A 22,383-nucleotide genomic window follows, 5' to 3' on the forward strand; every position below is an offset into this window, starting at 1 on the left:
GGGAGGGATGGGGTGACTGGGTGATAGACACTGGGGAGGGTATGTGCTCTGGTAAGCGCTGTGAATTGTGCAAGACTGTTGAATCTCAGATCTGTACCTCTGAAACAAATAATGCAATATATGTTAAGAAAAAAAAGAAGAAGAAGAAGGTAGTGGGACAGGAAGAATGAAGTGGAGGAAATCGGAGGGGTAGACGAACCATGAGAGACGATGGACTCTGAAAAACAAACAGGGTTCTAGAGGGGAGGGGGGTGGGAGGATGGGTTAGCCTGGTGGTGGGTATTGAGGAGGGCACATTCTGCATGGAGCACTGGGTGTTATGCACAAACAATGAATCATCGAACACTTCATCTAAAACTAATGATGTAATGTATGGGGATTAACATGAGAATTTAAAAAAATGTTAGTATTTTGATAGGGATTGCATTAAATCCATAGATTGCTTTAGGTAGTATAGACATTTTAGAAATATTTGTTCTTCCAACCCATGAGCATGTAATGTCTTTCCATTTCTTTGCATCATCTTGAATTTCTTTCATCAGTGGTTTATAGTTTTCAGAGTATAGGTCTTTCACCTCTTTGGTTAAGTTTATTCCTAGATATTTTATTGTTTTTTGTGCAATTATAAATGGGATTGTTTTCTTAATTTCATTTTCTGCTGCTTCATTATTAGCATATAAGAATGCAACAGATTCCTGTACATTGATTTTGTATCCTGCAACATTACTGAATTCATTTATTAGTTTTAGTAGTTTTTTGATGGAGTCCTTATGTTTTTCTATATACAGTATCCTATCACCTGCAAAGAGTAAGAGTTTTACTTCTTCCTTACAAATTTGGATGTCTTTTATTTCTTTTTCTTGTCTGATTGCTATGGCTAGAACTTCCAGTACTATGTTGAATAAAAGCGGTGAGTGGACATCCTTGTCTTCTTCCTGATCTTAGGAGGAAAGTTCTAAGTTTTTCACCAGTGAGTATGATGTTGGCTGTGTGTTTTTCATATAAGCCCTATATTATGTTGAGGTATGTTTCCTCTAGACCTACTTTGCAGAGGGTTTTTATAATGAATGGATGTTGTACTTTGTCAAATGCCTTTTCTTTATCTATTGAAATGATCATATGATTTTTATCCTTTCTCTTATTGATGTGATGTATCACGTTGATTGTTTTCAAATATTGAACAACCTTTGCATCCCAGGAATAAATCCCACTTGATCATAGTGTATGATCTTTTGGTTTTTATTTTTATTTTTTTGAGTAGGCTCCATGCCCAATGTGGGGCTTGAACTCATGATCCTGAGATCAAGAGTCACATGTTACATTGATGAGCCAGCAAGGTGCCCGAATGTGTATGATTTTTAAATGTATTGTTGGATTTGGTATGCTAATATCTTGTTGAGGATATTTGCATCTATATTCATGACAGATATTGGCCTGTAGTTCTCTTTTTTTTGTGGTGTCTTTATCTGGTTTTAGTATCAAGGTGACACTGGCTTCATAGAATGAATATGGAAGTTTTCCTTCCTCTTGTATTTTTTGGAATAGTTTGAGAAGAATCAATATGAACTCTTCTTTAAATGTTTGGTAGAATTCACCTGTGAAGCCATCTGGTCCTGGACTTTTGTTTGTTGGGAATTTTTTGATTGCTAATTCAATTTCATTGCTGGTAATTAGTCTGTGCAAATTTTCTATGTCTTCCTGATTTACTTTTAGTAAGTTATATGTTTCTAGGAATTTATCCATTTCTTTGAAGTTGTCCAATTTGTTGGATTGGAGGTTTTCATAATATTCTGTTACAATTGTTTGCTTTTCTGTGGTGTTGGTTGTTATTTTTCCTCTTTCATTAAAGATTTTGTTTATTTGGCTTCTCTTTCGCTCTCTCTCTCTCTCTCTCGATGAGTCTTGCTAGAGGTTTATCTATTCTCTTGATCTTTTCAAAAACTAGCTCCTGGTTTCATTGATTTGTTCTATTCGTTTTTCAGTTTCTATATCATTTATTTCTTCTCAAATCTTTATTATTTCCTTTCTTCTGCTAATTTTAGGTTTTGTTTGCTCTTTTTCTAGCTTTTAAGGTGCAAGGTTAGGTTGTTTATTTGAGATTTTTCTTGCTTCTTGAGGTAGGCCTGTATTACTTTAAACTTCCCTCTTAGAACTTTTGCTGCAAAAAAAAAAAAAAAAAAAGAACTTTTGCTGCAACCCAAATGTTTTGGACCATTGTGTTTTCATTTTCATTTGCTTTCATGTACTTTTTAATTGCTTCTTTGCTTTCCTGGTTGATCCATTCATTGCTTAGTAGCATGTTATTTAACCTCCACGTACTTGTGCACTTTTAGACATGTGTGTGTATGTGTGTTATTGACTTTCTAGCTTCATAGTGTTGTGGTCAGAAAAGATACATGGTATGACTTCGATTTTTTTTTTTAATTTTTTGAGGCTTATTTTGTGGTCTAATTTGTGATCTATTCAGGAGAATGTTCCATGTGCACTTGAAAAGAATGTGTATTCTGCTGTTTTAGAATAGAATGTTCTGAATATAGCTGTTAAATCCATCTGTTCCAGTGTGTCATTCAAAACCAGTGTTTCCTTGTTGATTTTCTGTTTGAATGATCTGTCCATTGATGTAAGTGGGGCGTTAAAGTCCCCTACTACTATTGTATTAGCTATCACATGTTTCCTTTCTGTTATTAACTAATTTATGTTGAGTGCATAAATATTTACAGTTGTCATGTCTTGTTGGATTGTTCCTTTTATTATTATATAGTGTCCTTCTTTGTCTCTCCTTAGTCTTTGTTTTAAAATCTATTTTGTCATGGGGTGCCTGGGTGACCTAGTCTGTTAAGTGTCCAATTCTTGATCTCAGCTCAGGTCACAGTCTCAGGGTTCTGAATTCAAGCCCCATGTTGGGCTCCAGACTAGGCATGGAGCCTACATTTAAAAAAAATCTGTTATGTCCAATATAAGTATGGCTACCCTGGCTTTCTTTTAACATCCATTTACATGATAAATGCTTCTCCATCCCCCCACTTTCAATCTGCAAGTGTCTTCCAGTCTGAAAAGAGTTTCTTATAGGCAGCATAAAGATATGTCTTGGTTTTTTTAAGGTTTTATTTAAATTCCAGTTAGTTAACATACAGTGTTATATTAGTTTCAGGTGTATAGATGGGTCTTATTTTTTTAATTTTATTTTATTATGTTATGTTAGTCACCATACAATACATCATTAGTTTTTGATGTAGGGATCCACGATTCATTGTTTGCATATAACACCCAGTGCTCCATGCAGTACATGCCCTCCTTAATACCCATCACCGGGATAACCCATCCCCCCACACCCTCCCCTCTAAAACCCTCAGATTGTCTCTCAGAGTCCATAGTTTCTCATGGTTTATCTCTCCCTTCGATTCACCGCCTTCATTTTCCCCTTCCTTCTCCTAATGTCCTCCATGCTATTCCCTATGTTCCACAAATAAGTGAAACCCTTTGATAATTGACTTTCTCTGACTGACTTATTTCACTTAGCATAATCTCCTCCAGTCCCATCCACGTTGATGTAAAAGTTGGGTAGTCATCCTTTCTGATGGCTGAGTAATATTCCATTGTATATATGGACCACATCTTCTTTATCCATTCATCTGTTGAAAGGCACCTTGGCTCTTTCCACAGTTTGGCTATTGTGGACATTGCTACTATGAACATTGGGGTGCATATGGCCCTTTTTTTGACTACATCTGTGTCTTTGGGGTAAATACCCAGGAGTGCAAATGTTGGGTCATAAGGTAGCTCTATTTTTAGTTTTTTGAGGCACCTCCACACTGTTTTCCAAAGTGGCTGCACCAACTTGCATTCCCACCAACAGTCTAAGAGGGTTCCCCTTTCTCCACAATCTCACCAACATTTGTTGTTTCTTGCCTTGTCAATTTTTGCCATTCTAACTGGTGTAAGGTCGTATCTCAGTGTGGTTTTGATCTGAATTTCCCTGATGGCTAATGATGGTGAACATTTTTTCATGCGTCTGTTAGCCATTTGTATGTCTTCTTTAGAGAAGTGTCTGTTCATGTCTTCTACCCATTTTTTGACTTATTTTTTTGGGGGGGTGTTGAGTTTGAGAAGTTCTTTATAGAGCTTGGATACCAGCCCGTTATCTGTAGTGTCATTTGCAAATATCTTCTCCCATTCCGTGGGTTGCTCTTTGTTTTGTTGACTGTTTCCTTTGCTGTGCAGAAGCTTTTTATCTTGATAAAGTCCCAAAAGTTCATTTTTGCTTTTCTTTCACTAAACTTTGGAGATGTACCTTGAAAGAAGTTGCTGTGGCTGATGTCAAAGAGGTCACTGCCTGTGTTCTCCTCTAGGATTTTGATGGATTCCTGTCTCACATTGAGGTCTTTCATCCATTTTGAGTTTATCTTTGTGTATGGTGTTAGAGAATGGTCGACTTTCATTCTTCTAGGCTGTCCAATTTTTGCAGCACCATTTATTGAAGAGACTTTTTTCCATTACATGTTTTTTCCTGCCTCCTCGAAGATTATTTGACCATAGAGTTGAGGGTCCATATCTGGGCTCTCTGTTCTGTTCCATTGGTCTGTATGTCTGTTTTTGTGCCAGTACCATGCTGTCTTGGTGATCACTGCTTTGTAATATAGCTTGAAATAAGGTAACGTGATGCCTCCAGCTTTGTTTTTCTTTTTCAACATTTCCTTGGTGAATCGGGGTCTTTTCTGATTCCATACAAATTTTAGGATTTTTTGTTCCAGCACTTTGAAAAATGTCATTGGAATTTTGATTGGGATGGCATTGAAGGTATAGATTGCTCCAGGTAGCATAGACATTTTAACAATGTTTATTCTTCCAATCCATGTTGCTACCCCTTTTTCCATCCTTTTGTGTCTTCTTCAACTTCTTTCATGAGTGTTCTGTAGTTCCTAGAGTATAGATCTGTTACCTCTTTGGTTAGGTTTATTCCAAGTATCTGATGGTTTTTGGTGTTATTGTAAATGGAATCGTTTCTCTAATTTCTCTTTCTACAGTTGCATTGTTAGTATATAAGAAAGCATCTGATTTCTGTGCATTGATTTTGTATCCTGCCACATTACTGAATTGCTGGATGAGTTCTAGTAATTTGGGGGTGGAGTCTTTTGGGTTTTCCACATAAAGTATCATGTCGTCTGTGAAAAGAGAAAGTTTGACTTCTTCTTTGCCAATTTGAATACCTTTTATTTCTTTTTGTTGTCTGATTGCTGTTGCTAGGACTTCTAGTACTATGTTGAACAATAGTGGCGAGAGAGGGCATCCTTGACGTGTTCCTGATCTTAAAGGAAAGGCTCTCAGCTTTTCCCCATTGAGGATGATATTCACTGTGGGTTTTTCATAGATGGATTTTATGAACTTGAGAAATGTTCCTTCTATCCCTATACTCTGAAGAGTTTTAATCAGGAAACGACACTGTATTTTGTCAAATGCTTTTTCTGCATCAAGTGAGAGACCATATGGTTCTTTCTCTTCTTATTAATGTGTTCGATCACACTGATGTGTGAATGTTGAACCACCCTTGCATCCTGGGGATAAATCCCACTTGGTTGTGGTGGATGATCCTTTTAATGTATGGTTGGATCCTATTAGCTAGGATTTTGTTGAGGATTTTGGAATCCATATTCATCAGGGATTTTGGTCCAAAATTCTCCTTTTGGATAGGGTCTTTGCCTGGTTTGGGGATCAAGGTAATGCTGGCCTCATAGAATGAATCTGGAAGCTTTCCTTCTGTTTCTATTTTTTGAAACAGCTTCAGGAGAATAGGTACTATTTCTTCTTTGAATGTTTGATAGAATTCCCCAGGGACTCCATCAGGCCCTGGGCTCTTGTTTTTTTGGGAGGTTTTTGATCACTGCTTCAATCTCGTTACTGGTCATTGGCCTATTCAGGTTGTTTAACAAGTCATTGTTTTAACAAGTCATTCTGTTGAGGGCTGGTTGAGGGAATGTATAGAGTCCAAATTATTGACCAGAACCCAAGCAAGATGTACCTGTTTTCTAGGGACCTTAGGGTTGCTGGCCTCTTGTTTTCCCAGGCTGTCTTCTGGGGGAGGGGTCTGCCACACTGTTACTCAGGCAATCCTGTTTGGGCAGAGTTGCCATGCCCCCTGTGGCGGGGGATGGGCTCAGTGAAAACCATTGTTTTAGGGCTTTTGTTCTCTGGCTGCTTTCCACGTCTTTCTCTTTCCAGAAGAGACCATTTCCAACCCTCTGCCTCAGAGCAGAGAGATCGCAGTCTGTTCTTCAGTGAGCTGTCCAGGCCACACTATTTCCATTTCTGTCTGCACTGCTATAAACTGCAGCATCCTGGGTTGTGCGCCCTTCCACAGCACTCCCAATCCTGCCTCCAGGTCGGGGCACATCTCTGCCCTTTTTGCTTCTAAAACTGCCCCCAGTTTGCACACATGACCTCGCTGCTCCAGGTTTCCATCCTGGGGGCTGCCCTAAAGTCCCTTCCCCACCACTACTGGTCTGCGAGTCTGTGCTCGGTCCCCAGCTTGGGAGGCTATTGCTCACTGGAGGTGTAGGATCCCCCACCACCTCCCACTGCCGTTTATCCTCCCGCTGCCGTTTATCCTCCAATATCTGCCTGCAGAATCTCAGCTCCCCGCTTCATACCTCAAAGCCAATGGCCTGCGATATTCTGTTTGTAGAGATCCAGATCTATCTTCTTACATCTCAGGCTGGTTTCATGGGTGTTCAGAGTGGTCTGGTAGATATCCAACTTAATTCTGGGGACCGGTTGGAATAAGGTCCCCTACTCCTCTGCCATCTTTTCCCCCTCCGGGTCTTTTTTTTTTTTTTTTTAGTCCACTCTGTCCCCCTGTGTCTTTTGATTGGAGCATTTAGTCCATTTACATTCAAAGTAATTATTGCTAGATAGGTTTTGTTACTTGTTTTTTTTTTTTTTTTTTTGGTTCTTTACTTAGATTTTCTCTGATCCTTTCTTTTCTTGCTCTCTTTCATGGTTCATTGGCTTTCTTTAGTGATATACTTGGATTCCTTTCTCTTTATTCTTTGCATATCTATTAGTGGTTTTTGACTTGTGCTTACCATTAGGTTTGTATATAGCATCTTCTGCATATAGCAGTCTACATTAAGTTGAGGATGCTTAAATTTAAACCCACATTTTAGGTATATGACATCATATCTTTCATCCTTTTATTTTATGAATCTCTTGACTGATTTCTACAGAAATATTTATTTTTACTGCTTTTGTGTTTTTTACTTTTCATACTCTCACTTGTGATCTTTCCTTTCCACTAAAAGAGTCCCCTTTAATATTTCTTGTAGGGCTGATTTAATGGTCATGAACTCCTTTAGTTTTTTTTTTTTTTTTTTTAAGATTTTATTTATTTATTTGAGACAGAGAGAATGAGAGAGACAGAGAGCACATGAGAGGGGGAAGGGTCAGAGGGAGAAGCAGGCTCCCTGCCGAGCAGGGAGCCTGATGCGGGACTCGATCCCGGGACTCCAGGATCATGACCTGAGCCGAAGGCAGTCGCTTAACCAACTGAGCCACCCAGGCGCCCAACTCCTTTAGTTTTTGTTTGTCTGAGAAACTCTTTATCTCTCCTTCTATTCAGAATGATAGCCTTGCTGGATAGAGTATTCTTGGCTGCAGATTTTTCCCATTCAGCGCTTTGACTATATCATGCCATTCTCTTCTGGCTTACCAAGTCTCTGCTGAAAAATATGCTGATTGCCTTATGGAGTTTCCCTTGTATGAAACTGTCTTCTTTTCTCCTGCTGCTTTTAAAATGTTTAAAAATATTTATCACTATTTTTTGCCATTTTAATTACCATGTATCTTGTTGTGGACCTCCTTGAATTTTTGTTGGGATCTGTGCCTCCTGGATGTAGATATCTCTTTCCTTCCCCAGATTAGGGAAGTTTTCAGCTATTACTTCTTTTTTTTTTTTTTTCCAGCTATTACTTCTTTAAATAAATTTTCTGACCCCTTTTCTCTTTCTCCTTCTTCTGAGATTCCTATATTGTGAATGTTATTATGCTTGATGGAGTCACTGAGTTCCCTGAGACTATTCTCAATTTGCATAATTTTCTTTTTTTAAAAAGATTTTATTTATTTATTTGAGAAAGAAAGACAGAGATAGGGACAGATAGCAAGAGAGCATGAGCAGAGAGGAGAGGGAGAAGCAGGGTCCCTGCTGAGCAGGGAGCCCAACATGAAGCTCGATCCCAGGGTCCTGGAATCATGACCTGAGCCGAGGGCAGACGCTTAACCAACTGAACGACCCAGGTGCCCCTCAATTTGCATAATTTTCTTTCCTCTCTTTCCTTCAGCTTGTTTACTTCCTATTACTCTTTCAGGTTATTAATTCATTCCTCTACTTCATCTAGTCTGCTATTTATTCCATCAGGTGTATTTTTAATTTCATTTGTTGTGTTCTTGATCTGTAATTTGTTCTTTTTTATTTCTGTGTTAAGGGTCTCACTGGTGTCCTCCACTCTTCTCAAGTACAGTGAGTATCTTTATGATCATTAAATTCTCTATCCATGCATATTACATATATCCATTTCACTTAGGTCTCTTACTGTGGTTTGGTCCTGTTCTTTCATTTGGGACATATTTCCCTGTCTCTTCATTTTATCTGACTTTCTGTGTCTGTTTCTGTGTGTTAGGAATGTCAGCTACTTCTCTTGCTCTTAATGATAATAGCCTTACAAAGAAAAGGCCCTGTAGTGCCCTGAAGTGAGTGTCCCTTGATCCCCAGGACCTGGCACTTCTGGGAGTGTCTGCTATGTGTGTTGTGTATGTTCTGATATTGAGTCCTGGCCTCTTTATCCTTTAGTCCAGTTGTCTGCAGAGGCTCTTTTTGCCTATTGTGGGCAATGTTTGGTGCCCAGCAGGGGTGGGGTGTGTTTTAACAAGGTGTGTGGTGATATGCTTGCCAAATGAGACCTGCCCCCCCACCCCCGGCTGCATCCTTGGCATTCTTAATAAAAGACAGCTTAACTGGCCCATGGTTAACAGTGGAGGGAGACTCAACTTGGGGACCTCTCACTAATTACTGCTACTTCCTTATCCCCAACTCCATACAAACATTGGCAGGACCCATTTAATGTTTTTGGCCTAGGGGAGGGCCTCAGGCATTTCTCTTCATTCCCTGCCCTCAGTGTGGAATTGTATAGCCAAAGCTTTCCTATAGGTGCTTGGATAATAGCAGGGCAATGACATAAAACTACATCATCCAGCTTACAACAGAACCCATCCCTGAGGCCCATGCCAGTCCCACCTCAGCTTCTAGCCTGCTACCACAATGCAGGTACCACCCAGAAACCCATGTCTAGCCCAATACTCCAACAGGCTAAAGAGGTTCTGTCTTGTCAAATGGCCACTTCTCACAGTTTGGGTTTCTGTATCAGGATCTGCCTCTTCCCCAAGTCAGTGTCTCCTCTCTAGGAGAAAGCCCACCCACACACGGAGTGCCAAAATGCAGCACAATAACCAACCATTCATACCCACAAGAATATCTACTTGGTAGATGGAAGAGATGTCCTTACCTTTCTTTCCTTTATCTCCCTTGTTTGTCCCTCTCCTCATTGTCACCTCTATCCTCAATATCTACTTTGTTTCTTTGTTTCTTACTTTCCACCCACAAGCACAACATCATTTCTACTTGTGTGTTCTGGTAGTCTTTCCAATGCTGGGGTCTCAAAGCTTTCCCTAGTGTCTTTCCCTGCCCTCAATGGACAGCCCAGGTCAAATGGTTGGTTTGTACCCCTTCCTCCAGGGTCACATCTCTGCCTTGTTCAGATGATATTCCCAGTCTTTGCTCAAAAGCACAGACTAAACTCTACTCAGGCCAAGTCCAAGCAAAGTGCTAGGGACTTTGAGGAACTGAGTCATATTTCTTGCCTTCCAATGATTCACAGTTAGTTGAGATGAGAACACACAAACAGGCAATTAAAATGCAGTATTGCCAGTGTCATGTAAAGTAAATACAGGGGCATCTACTCCACACTGGGATTGAGGAGGAAGACCAAGGAAAGTTTGCAAGAAGACGTGAAATCTGACTTGAGACCTGAAGAAGGAACTAGAGTTAACCAAAGGAAAAGAAATGGCATTCCAGACAAAGGAAACTCCATGTTCAAAGTCTAGGAAGAAATGAAAGCATGACATATTCCAGTTACTACAAGAGATTGAATGTGGCCAGAGCAAAGAATGTAAAGGAATTTAGTGATGAAGGATAAAGTACAAGGGCAGGGCTGTGTTATGGAGAGCCTGGTATGTCATGTCAGGAATCTGAGATTTTATCCTGAAGGCTTGAGGGAGTCATTGAAGAACCAACCTCATGGGCCTTTAACTTTGGTCCCCAGGCAGAGAGGGTGAGTGGTACAACCAGCCCTGTGCCCTTGAGAGTTGCACACCCAGCTCACTTGGCAGAATGGCCTGGAGATGAAACACCTGGGCTCTGGAGCCAGACTGCCTGGGTTGGAAATCCTGTTCTGCCCCTGGATGCAAGTGACTTCAGATAAGTTTCTAGACCTCTCTAGACCTCAGTTTCTTTATCTATAAAATGGGGGTAATTATAGTACCAATCTTGGAGTGTAGTTATGAGGATTAAATAAAATAATACATGTAAAGTATCAGGCACCTACAAAGTACTTGATACATAGTAACTGTTATGTCTTATTTATTATAGGCATAAAGCTCTCACTATATGTAAGGCACTGTTCTAATTAGTAACTAAGTATTAACTCATTTAACCGTAACAACAACTCTATGATGGCTGGATAGAAGGAGCTACATAAACCTCTTAAATAAGACTGACAAGGCCAGCAATCAGCCCAAACCTGGACAGAGTTCCCATAAGCATGGGGGGGTGGGGTCGGGGCAGTGTGACACTCCCCTCAAAACACAAGTTTCTGGCTGGACTGATGTGATTGATGTGTGTGTGTGTGTGTGTGTGTGTGTGTTCAGAGGAATGAGACACAGTGCCTGTACCAGGCCAATCCCCTGCAGCTGCAGAGCCAGCTTGGCTTGTGAGAAGAGTGGCTATGGAATGGTCTTGTATGAAGACTTTTGGGCTCCAGGAAGAGACCCCTCCCCACATAATCTGGGTGGGCCTGGCCTGAATGAGGGGTAAATGCTTACCCCTGGCCCTGTCCCCTGCTAATGTGGTCTGTTTAGAAGGCCTGGCCCAGGAGCTGTCTGGACCAACACCTCATTTCAGCCTGGAGATACTGCCCTACTAACTCCTTCTTCTCCACAGCCCCCAGCTGATTAGAGGATCAGACTCCCTCCCTTCTCTCTCCCAGACAGGCTGCCATCTTTCTGTACAAGGCAAGCGCCTAGGACAAAGACATTCCCAGGACACTGCAAGGGACATACAGAGCAACACCCCCACATATGCACTCCTGTTGACGGGGCTGACCACGTGTGTGATTCACCCCTGGGGGAGGACAATAGGGTGGTCAATGGCTGCAACCAGTCTTGGGTCTCCAGCCCTCCTTCAGCCCCACCAGCTCCTGGATAAGCAGTTCATCTAATACTCACATTTTGAAGGGCTAGAAGTGCCTGCATGCCTCTGCCCTTGTCCTACGACTGGTGTGCCCACCACACACCCTAATTGCAGCAGAGGTTGTGTCACCAAGACACAATACAACCTAGAGTTGCATAAATAAGTAAACGAGAAGGGGAAATGATGTGCGTTAGAGACTCCTGTGTGTTTGTGCAGGCACCTGTGTGTCTTTGTGCCTGGGATTGTTCTTCTGTGCCACTGTGTACACATGTGCCTGTGTGCCCTGCATCCCCATGCATCACCATAGTCAGCACATCCTGACACAGAATATTTTGAGGGCATTCTACTGGAGCCATTAACACACTATACCCAGATGACTGGGTTACAACATAAAATCACCATGATTTTATTACCACCAGGTAATGGACTTCTGCAACATCCTTGAGCCTCCCTTCACCTGTGAATTCCTCTATCAATCCCCATCAGAGCCAGGGTCACCAATAGAGTGAGGTGAAGTGGTGAGGTGAGGATGTCCTTTTCTTTTTCTTTTTAGAAAATAAACCACTAATCTGATTTATTTCTTATTTCTTTATTGTAGGGCCAAGACTTATTTGATTTTATGCATCATCTTTTGGTGCATAAAATGCCTCCATAATGAATCTTTTATCATTTTCAGTTTTGGTCTCTTTTCTTTTTTGCCCAGAGTTATTGAGAAAAAATTGACAAAAATCACTGTATAAGTTTAAGATGTACAGCATGATGGTTTGATTTACATATATTGTGAACTGATTAGCACAATAGGTCCAGTTAACATCCATCATATCATATAGATACAATAAAAAGAAGAGAAAAAAGAAAAAAATGTTGTTCCCTTGTAAAGAGAACTCTTAGGATTAACTCTCTTAACAAATTTCCTCTATATCATAGAGCAGTGTTAGCTATAGCCAGCATATTACTTCTTATAACCGGAAGTTTGTGCATTTTGACCACCTTCTTCCACTTCCCCCTCTCCCACCCCACCTCTGGTAACTGCAAGTCTGATCTCCTTTTCTATGAGTTCTATTTTTTTAGATTTCTACATATAAATGAGATTATACAATATTTGTCTTTCTCGTCTGACATACTTCACTTAGCATAATGCCTTCAAAGTCTGTTCATGTTGTCATAAATGATAGGATTTCATTTTTTATGGCTGAATGATGTTCTATTGTAGCTATATATACACCACACCTTCTTTATCCATTCATCCATTGATGAACACTTAGATTGTTTCCATATCTTGGCTGTTGTAAATAATGCTGTCATGAACATGGGGGTGCAGATACCTTTTTGAGTTAGTATTTTTCTTTTCTTTTTTTTTTTTTAAAGATTTTTATTTATTTATTTGACAGAGAGAGAGAGAGCGAGAGCAGGAACACAAGCAGGGGGAGTGGGAGAGGGAGAAGCAGGCTTCCCGCCGAGCAGGGAGCCCGACGTGGGACTCGATCCCAGGACCCTGGGATCATGACCTGAGCCGAAGGCAGACGCTTAACGACTGAGCCACCCAGGCGCCCGAGTTAGTATTTTTATTTGCTTTAGATATATTCCCAGAAGTGGAATTGATGGATGATATGGTAGTTCTATTTTTAATTTTTGAGGAACTTTCATCCTATTTTCCATAGTGACTGTACCAATTTGCATTCCCATCAATAGCTTACAATAGTTCCCATTTCTCGATATCTATGCCAGCTCTTGTTATCTCTTGTCTTTTTGATGATGACCGTTCTAACAAGCATGAGGTGATATGTCACTGTGGTTTTAATTTGCATTTCCCTAATGACTAGTGATGTTGAGCATTGTTTTCATGTACCTGTTAGCCTATCTTATGTCTTCTTTGAAAAAATATTTGGGGTGCCTGGGTGGCTCAGTCGTTAAGCGTCTGCCTTCAGCTCAGGTCCTGATCCCAAGGTTCTGGGATTGAGCCCCTCGTCGGGCTCCCTGCTCCACGGGAAGCCTGCTTTTCCCTCTCCCCCTCCCCCTGCTTGTGCTCCCTCTCTTGCTGTGTCTCTTACTGTCAGATAAGTAAATAAAATCTTAAAAAAAAAAAAGAAAAAATGTTCAGATCCATTGCCCAGTGTTTAGTTGGTTGGTTTGTTTAACTACTGAGTTGTATGAGTTCTTTATGTTTTTAGTTTAATTTTTAAAATTTTAATTCCAGTATAGTTAACATACAGTGTTACATTATTTTGAGGTGTACAATATAGTGATTCAACAATTCTATACATTATTATACATTATTCAGTGCTCTGTATGAGTCTATATATTTTGGATATTAACCCCTTATCAGATATATGGTTTGCAAATTTTTTTTTTCCATTCCATAGGTTGTCTTTTTACTTTGTTGATGGTTTCTTTTGCTGTGCAGAAACTTTTTAGTTTGATGTAGTCCCATGTGTTTATTTTTTATTCTATTTCTTGTGCTTTAGGTGTCATATCCAAAAAATCATCACCAAGACCCATGTCAAGGAGCCTTAAGTTTTCTTCTAGGACTTTCATGGTTTCAGATCTTACATTTAAGTCTTTAATCCATTTCTTTTTTTTTTTTTAAGATTTTATTTATTTATTTGACAGAGAGGGAGACAGCGAGAGAGGGAACACAAGCAGGAGGAGAGGAAGAGGGAGGCTTCCCGCTGAGCAGGGAGCCTGATGCGGGACTCCATCCCAGGACCCTGGGATCATGACCTGAGCCGAAGGCAGACGCTTAACGACTGAGCCACCCAGGCGCCCCAGTCTTTAATCCATTTCAAGTTAATTTTTATGAGTGGTGTAAGATAAGGGTCCAGTTTCATTTTTTTACATATGAATATCCAATTATCAGAACACCATTTATTGAAAAGACTTTCTTGGGGCGCCTGGGTGGCTCAGTCATTAAGTGTCTGCCTTCATCACTTACATATAAAACCCAGTGCTCCAATGAATCATTGAACACTACATCAAAAACTACTGATGTACTGGGGTACCTGGGTGGCTCAGTCGTTAAGTGTCTGCCTTTGGCTCAGGTCATGATCCCAGGGTCCTGGGATTGAGACCCACATCGGGCTCCCTGCTTGGCCAGAAGCCTGCTTCTCCCTCTCCCACTCCCCCTGCTTGTGTTCCCTCTCTAGCTGTGTCTCTCTCTGTCAAATAAATAAATAAAGTCTTTAAAAAAACAAAAAGAGAAGACTTTCTTTTCTCCATTGAGTATCCTTGGTTCTCTTGTCAAGTATTAGTTGGCTGTGCATACTTGGGTTTATTTCTGGCATCTTGATTCTGTTCCATTGGTCCATTTGTTTGTTTTTATGGTAGTACCACACTGTTTTGATGAGTATAGCTTTAAATCAGGAAATGCTATGTCTCTAGCTTTGTTTTGCTTTCTTAGGATTTTTTCGATTTGGGGGGTCTTTTGTGGCTCCATATAAATCTTAGGAGTGTTGTTATACCTATGTAAAAAATGCCATTGAACACTTGATAGAAATTGCATTGAATCTATAGATGGCTTTGGTAGTATTGACATTTTAACAGTATTAATTCTTCCATCCCATGAACACAGGATATCTTTCCATTTATTTGTGTTTTCTTTGATTTCTTTCATCAGTGTCTTGTAGTTTTCAGAGGAGAGATCTTTCACCTCCTTGGTTGACTTTATTTCTAAGTATATTATGGGTTTTGATGCTATTGTAAATAGGGTCAATTTTTTTCACTTTTAGAAATTTTGTTGTTAGTGTATAGAAATGCTACTGATTTTTGTAGTTAATTTTGTATCCTACAACTGTATTGAATTCATTGATTAGATCTAACAGTTTGTGGGTTATTTTGGTTAAGTCTTAAAGGATTTTCTGTATTTAAAAGTATGTCATCTGCAAATAGAGACAATGTCACTTCTTCCTTTCCTATTCTGATACTTTTAATTTCTTTTTCTTGGCTGATTGCTGTAGCTAGGACTTTCAGTACTATGTTGAATAGGAGTGGTGAGAGTGAGCACCTTTGTCGTATACCTGATCTTAGAAGAAAAGCTTTCAAACTTTCACCATTGAGAATGAATTAGCTGTGGGCTTGTCACATATGGCCTTTATTATGTTGAGATATGTTCCTTCCATGACTAATTTGTGAAGAGTTTTATATGAATGGATGTTGAATTTTGTCAAATGCTTTTTCTGTATCTACTGAGATGATCTTATGATTCTTTTATTCCATTAATGTGATTGATTTACATATGTTGCATCCCAGGGATAAATCCAAGTTGACCATGGTGAATGTTTCTTTTAATGTGTGCTAAATTCAGTTTGCTAGTATTTTGTTGAGAATTTTTGCATCTATACTCATTAGGGATATAGACCTGTAATTGTTTTTGTTTGTTTGTTTTGTTTCTTATTGTTTTGTTGTTGGTTTTTTTTCTAGTAGTTTTCTCTTCTGGTTTTGGAATCAGGGTAATGCTGGCCTTATAAAATGAATTTGGGAGAGTTTCCTCCTCTTTGATTTTTGCAAGAGTTTGAGAAGATTTGGTGTTAATTCTTCTTTAAAAGTTTGTAAAATTCACCAGTGAAGCCACCTGGTCCTGGGCTTCTTTTTGTTGGGAGATTTTTTATTACTGATTCAATCTCCTTACTAGTAATTGGCCTATTCAGATTTTCTATTTCTTCCTGATTCAGTCTTGGTAAGTTGTATGTTTCTAAGAATTTTTTCATTTCTTCTAGGTTTTCCAGTTTGTTGACATATATTTGTCCATAGTATTCTCTTATAATCCATTGTATTTCTGTGGTATCAGTTATAATGTGTCCTTTTCCATTTATGATTTTGTTGATTTGGATTTTTCTCTCTTTTTCCCTTGGTTAGTCAAGAGTTTGTCAATTCTGTTTATCTTTTCAAAGAACCAGCTCTTAGTTTGTTTAATCTTCTTTATTGTTTTTTTGTTCTCTATTTATTTATTTTTGCTCTAATCTTTATTATTTTCATTTTTCTCTTAACTTTGGGCTCAGTTTTTTCAATTTCCTTAACATATAGAGTTAGGTTGTTTTGGGGGGCTCTTTCTTGCTTCTTAATGAGGTGTTGAGGCTCTGAACTAACCCTTGGAACTGCTTTTGCTGCATCCCGTAAGTTCTGGTATGTTGTATCTCCATTTTCATTTGTCTCAAGAAACTTTTATTTCCCCTTTAATTTCTTTTTTGGTCCATTGGTTGTTCAGAAGAGTGTTGTTTAATTTTCATGTATTCATAAATTTTCTAGTTTTCCTCTTGTTATTGATTCCTTGTTTTGTGCCATTGTGGTCAGAGAAGATACTTGGTATGATTCCTATCTTTTTGAGTTTATTAAGACTTGTTTGTTTTGTGGCCTAATGTATGGTCCCATGTGCACTTGAGAAGAATGTGTATTCTGCCATTTCTGTATAGAATGTTTTGTATAGATCTGTTAGGCCCATATATTCTATAGTGTATCAAATCCACTGTTTCCTTATTAATTCTTTGTCTGGATGACCTATCCATTGTTGGGAGTGTGATATTAAAGTCTCCAACTATTATTGTTTTAGTGTTTATTTCTCCTTTTAGCTCTGTTAGTTTTTGCTTTATATATTTAGATGCTCCGATGTTGGATTCATAAATATTTATAATTGTTTTATGTTCTTGATGTATTAATCTTTTTTATTACATAATGGCCTTCTTTCCTCTTTTCATTATTTTTAAAGTCCATTTTTTTCTGATATATCTACCTCTGTTTTGATTTTGTTGTTGTTGTTGTTGTAACCTTTTCCTTGAAAAGACTTTTCCCATCTATTCACTGTGTGTCTTTAAGGCAAAAGTGAGTTTCTTGTCAGCAGTACCTCTTTAGGTCTTTTTAAAGAATCTATCCACCTTTCTGTGTCTTTCAGTAGGAGGTTCTCCTGTCTTTTTTCATGTTTTGATGTCTTTTGGTGTTAGTATGCTTTGACTTCTTTATCATGTTCTTTTGTGTAATTGCTACAGGTTTTTCCCTTGTGGTTACCATGAGGCTTACATAAAATATCTTAAAATTATAACACCTTATGTTAAGCTGATAACAACTTAACATTAATAGAACTTCTGAACTTTAAACTTTTATTTCTCTTCCCCTCACATTTTGGTTATTGCTGTTAAAAGTTACATGTTTTTATATTGTGTAACTAGTAACAGATTATTATAGTTATAGTTATTTTTATTACACTCATTTTTTAACTTTTAAACTACAGTTTAAGCGAATTATTCACCACCATTACCAAATTACAGGATCTACCTTGAGATGTCCTTTTCAAATAGCACTTGATAATAATAATCATTTTTTTTTTTACAGCTGAAAGTTTACTGGTTTAATTTTAGGCCTTTTAAAAAGATCTATCAAATCCACCACATTAAAGCAGTCAGAACAAAGTGTTCCTGGTGTCCAAATGGATGCATCAAAGCAACCAGGTCAAAATGCCATGTACCCGTGTGTGTGTGTGTGTGTGTGTGAGAGAGAGAGAGAGAGAAAGAGAGAAAGAGAAAGAGAGAGAGAGAGAGCCTCTGTGTGAGTAAATAAGGGTCACTGGCTACATGTTTCCTTTTTTGAACACTTGGGGCAGCCCAAGTACCTATAGGCCTGGGGGCCTTGTTCGGTGTACATAGTGTGTGTCCACGTGGGCAAAGGTGCTTATCACCATTACCCACAGAAATAGTCTGTCAGAGTGTTTCCATCTGCGATCTTGAAATTGCATTTGGCTGGGGTGAGGAAGTAAGGCTGATCCATGGGGTGAAGAGCTGTTATTTGCACCCCCCTCCTCACTCTTTCATTGCTTCCACCAGTCTAGCCAGCCACCTCAATAAAGTCCCTCCAGTGGAAAGTCTTAAAATGCTTCATAAAATAGAAGGGAGCTTGGTGCCAGGTCTGCTCAGGCTGCAAATCCCATTAGGGAGAAATGGAATTGAGGAGTATAAGCCTTGTGAGACCTCAGCCTTTTAAGGTTTTAAGGTGGAAAGAAGCTAGGAACCCAACCTTCGTAAGTGCCAGCACACTGGTATCCTTGGCAGTCGGGAGGAGTCAGGGCTGGGAGGGTGACTGGGGCTGGGTGGGGAGTGCAGACAGACTTACAGTGAGACTAGGCTGACTGAGGGGGGCTCAGTATTAGTCTGTGAGCAAGCTTTAGGGCACATGGACTGCACCCAATTCAAAGATGATACAGGCTTCAATGCCATCCGTCACCCCTGCTGCATCCTTGCTATGGATGGAACTCTCGATTCTTTTGCCTGGGTGATTGCAGTGGTCTCTTCTGATCTCCCTGCAGTTTCTCCCTCTCCAGTCCATGACCCACTCAGGGTCCAGAGTGAGCCTTCTAAAACAGGCTCAATCTCATCACTCCCAGACTGAAACCCTCTGCTCGTTCCTTAATGTTTATGGCAGCATTTCTCAAATTCTGTGGCCTGGGATGATCACTGGGATCTTGTGACAAAAGGGGCTCCAAAGGTAAATAAGTTAAGAGAATACTGGGTTCAACAAAGTAAAACAGGTGTCTTTACTGCAGGACAGATCAGCACCCCTACTATAATAATGTGTACTGAGACTCACCAAAACCCTCCTCTCTACCAACTTTCTCACAGGACATTGTGTTCATCAGAACACAGTTTGAGGAACCCTGGCTTGACAGGTCTCTGGAACCTAGTGCTTGCCTGCACCTCCAGCTCCCGTATGTTCACTAATGCTGTCCTCTCAACTCAAATGCCTTCCTTGGCCCTCCCATTGCCTAATTCGTACTTAATCTTTGAGGACTCTTATACTTGTGCCTCCTCCAGGAAACTTACTATGGCTACCCCCACCCCTTACTCATCACTCACTCTCCCAGCTGTGCCTGTCTCTGCCTTGTCAGTAATGGCCATGTATTGAAATGATTTCTATATTTGTCTCTTGCATGAGATTTTTAGCTCCTTGTAGGCAGGGTCTCAGCTTTATTCAACTCTGGGCCCAGAGCCCAGCACAGGGCTTGCCAGTTCTCAGTGAATGCTGGATGGAAAGATGGGACAGAAAGAACAGCAGAGAAGGAGAAAGAGATTTTAAGAAAGAGAAGGATAGAAAGAAAGAGGGAATGAAGGAGCAACAGCAAGTACAGTTAACCCTTGAACAACGTGGGTTTGAACTGCATGGGTCCACTTATATGTGGATTTTTTTTTTTTTTTAAAGATTTTATTTATTTATTTGAGACAGAGAGAATGAGAGAGACAGAGAACACATGAGAGGGGGGAGGGTCCGAGGGAGAAGCAGGCTCCCCGCCGAGCAGGGAGCCCGATGCGGGACTCGATCCAGGGACTCCAGGATCATGACCCGAGCCGAAGGCAGTCGCTTAACCAACTGAGCCACCCAGGCGCCCTATATGTGGATTTTTAAAAAAGATTTTATTTATTTATTTGAGAGGGAGAGAGAGCTCAAGAGCAGGGGGAGGGAGAAGCAGACTCCCCGCTGAGCAGGGAACCCAAAATAGGACTCGACCCCGGGACGTTGGGATCATGACCTGAGCCAAAGGCAGACGCTTAACTGACTGAGCCACCCTGGTCCCCCATATGCAGATTTTTTTTTACAGTACAATACTGTGAGTGTATTTTCTCTTCCTTATGATTTTTAATAACATTTTCTTTTCACTAGCTTACTTTATTGTAAGAATACAGTTTATAGTATATAATACATACAACATACAAAATATGTTAACTAACTGTTTATGTTATCAGCAAGGCTTCCACTCAACAGTAGGCTATTAGTAAAGTTTTGGGGGAGTCAAAAGTTATACATGAATTTTCGACTATGTGGGGGATCGATGCCCCTAATCCCCATATGTTCAAGTGTCAACTATATGGAAGTTTTTGTTAGGAAACCCTCAGAATGCTCCAGGTTCTGTGTGTCAAACAAACGGACTTGAAATTGAACAGCAGACATTATATAAGATACTCTATGCTGCTTTAGTAAGAATGGCTGATCATTCTTAGCTTATTGGCATCCAGTAATGCTGTAGCCCACACACAGTAGTGAGGCCAATACACTGGGCAAGTCCATCCTACTAATTCAGCACTGTTCACTAATTTGAAAAAAACAAAACAAAACAGTGTCTGCTAAGAAGCTCAGGAGGGTCATCCCCCTGCTCAGGTGGCCCCCATTTGGCCCACAGGCAGCGTGTGTCAGTGTCAGGTTCTACTCCACTGGGGCCTTACCCATAAGCTGCTGTAGTGCCTCTATGGAAAGAAAAGCCTGAGGACTCACCCATCTCCACAGAAGGGCACTGGGGCATCCTGGCCACCACACAGGTGATGCATCTCTTGTCTCTCTGGGTCCATTTCCCTCTCCTTCCTTCTGAGTCTCAGAGTTTGGAAGTGGGGAAAAGAAAGACACTAGAAAGACTAGAAAGAAAGGCCAAAGTTAAGGTTTGGATGGGCTTCCTTGTGGGCAGAACCCGAGCCTTCCTAGAACCTGATATAAAATAAGTACTCAAGGAATCTTTGTTAAATGAGTGAATGTAGGTCAAGAGATATGAGCTTGGGGCTGGAGTGAAATTCAAGGAGTACCTCAAACCTCACTTTTTCCAAGAGTCATTCTTTGAGGTGGCTGCAGGGCCTGAGTTTCCACCCTTGGGGTTGAAACATTGTGTTTTGAGAGGTCTCCTTTGAAATGCAAACATATTACCAAAGAGGAGAAACCACTTTTTAGTCACTTCATATTTGCCTATCAACTTGCCCTAGTATCTGTTCATTGATCAAACACTGGGTACATACAAAGTGCCAGGTCCTGCATCAGGTGGGCATAGTCCTTGCTCTGATGGACTCACAACCCATGTTGAAGGTGCTTCAACCTGGGCACCAATCCAACTGAAGAAGGGTAGGGTTTCCCAGCTTGACTTGAAGGGTTTCACTGCTAATCATTCAATGCTTATTCATTGAGTGTGTACTAACTACTGTCCTGATTCTGGTGATACAGCAGAGACCAAACCTATCAAACATCTCTGCCCTTAGTGGGGCTTCTGCTGAGTGGGGAGGGACAGGCAATATATGAAATTCATCAATGACATAGTATGTCAGATGGTGTTAAAGCAGAAAAATCACATAGGGAGTGCTGGGCCAAGGATGGGGTATACATTGCCATCTCAAATATGTGGCCACAGAAAGCTTCACTGATGGGGTGTCTGGGTGGCTCAGTTGGTTAAACGTCTGCCTTCAGCTCAGGTCATGATCTCAGGGTCCTGGGATCGAGCCCCACATCGGGCTCCCTGCTCAGAGGGGAGCCTTCTTCTCCCTCTCCTTCTGCCCCTGCTCATGTGCTCTCTCTCACTCACTCTATCTCTCAAATAAATAAACAAAATATTTTTTAAAAAAGAAAGCTTCACTGATATTTGAGTAATAACTCCAAGGAGGTAAGAGAGAAAGCTTTGCCAGTATCTGGGGAGTTAGGCAATGCAAGGACACCAAGGCAGGAGTAGGCCTGACAAGGGAGAACAAGGTGGTCAGTGTGGCCAATGCAGATAAAATGAGGGGGAAGTAGCAGACGTGGTTAGAAAGGTAACAAGGGGCAAACTTGGGCAGGGCCTTGTAGACCATCACAAAGACTTGAGCAAATCAGAAGCCATTGGAGTTTTGAGCAAATGGTCTTTCTGGTTTCTATATTGAGAATGAATTGTGTAGGAGGCTAGGGTGGAAATAGGAAGGCCAGTTGAGAGACTCCTGCAATCACCCAGGGGAGAGATGATGTTAGCAAGGACTAGGGTGGGATCAGTGGGTGTGGTAAGGGAGCAGGAAGTTTCTGGATGGATTTTGAAAGGAGAACCAACAGAACTTGGATTGAATGTGGGGTATGCAAGAAAGATAGGCTTTTGGCCTGAGCAACTGGAAAGATGGAGC

This window comes from Neomonachus schauinslandi, chromosome X (assembly GCF_002201575.2).
Source record: "Neomonachus schauinslandi chromosome X, ASM220157v2, whole genome shotgun sequence".
Classification (NCBI taxonomy): domain Eukaryota; kingdom Metazoa; phylum Chordata; class Mammalia; order Carnivora; family Phocidae; genus Neomonachus; species Neomonachus schauinslandi.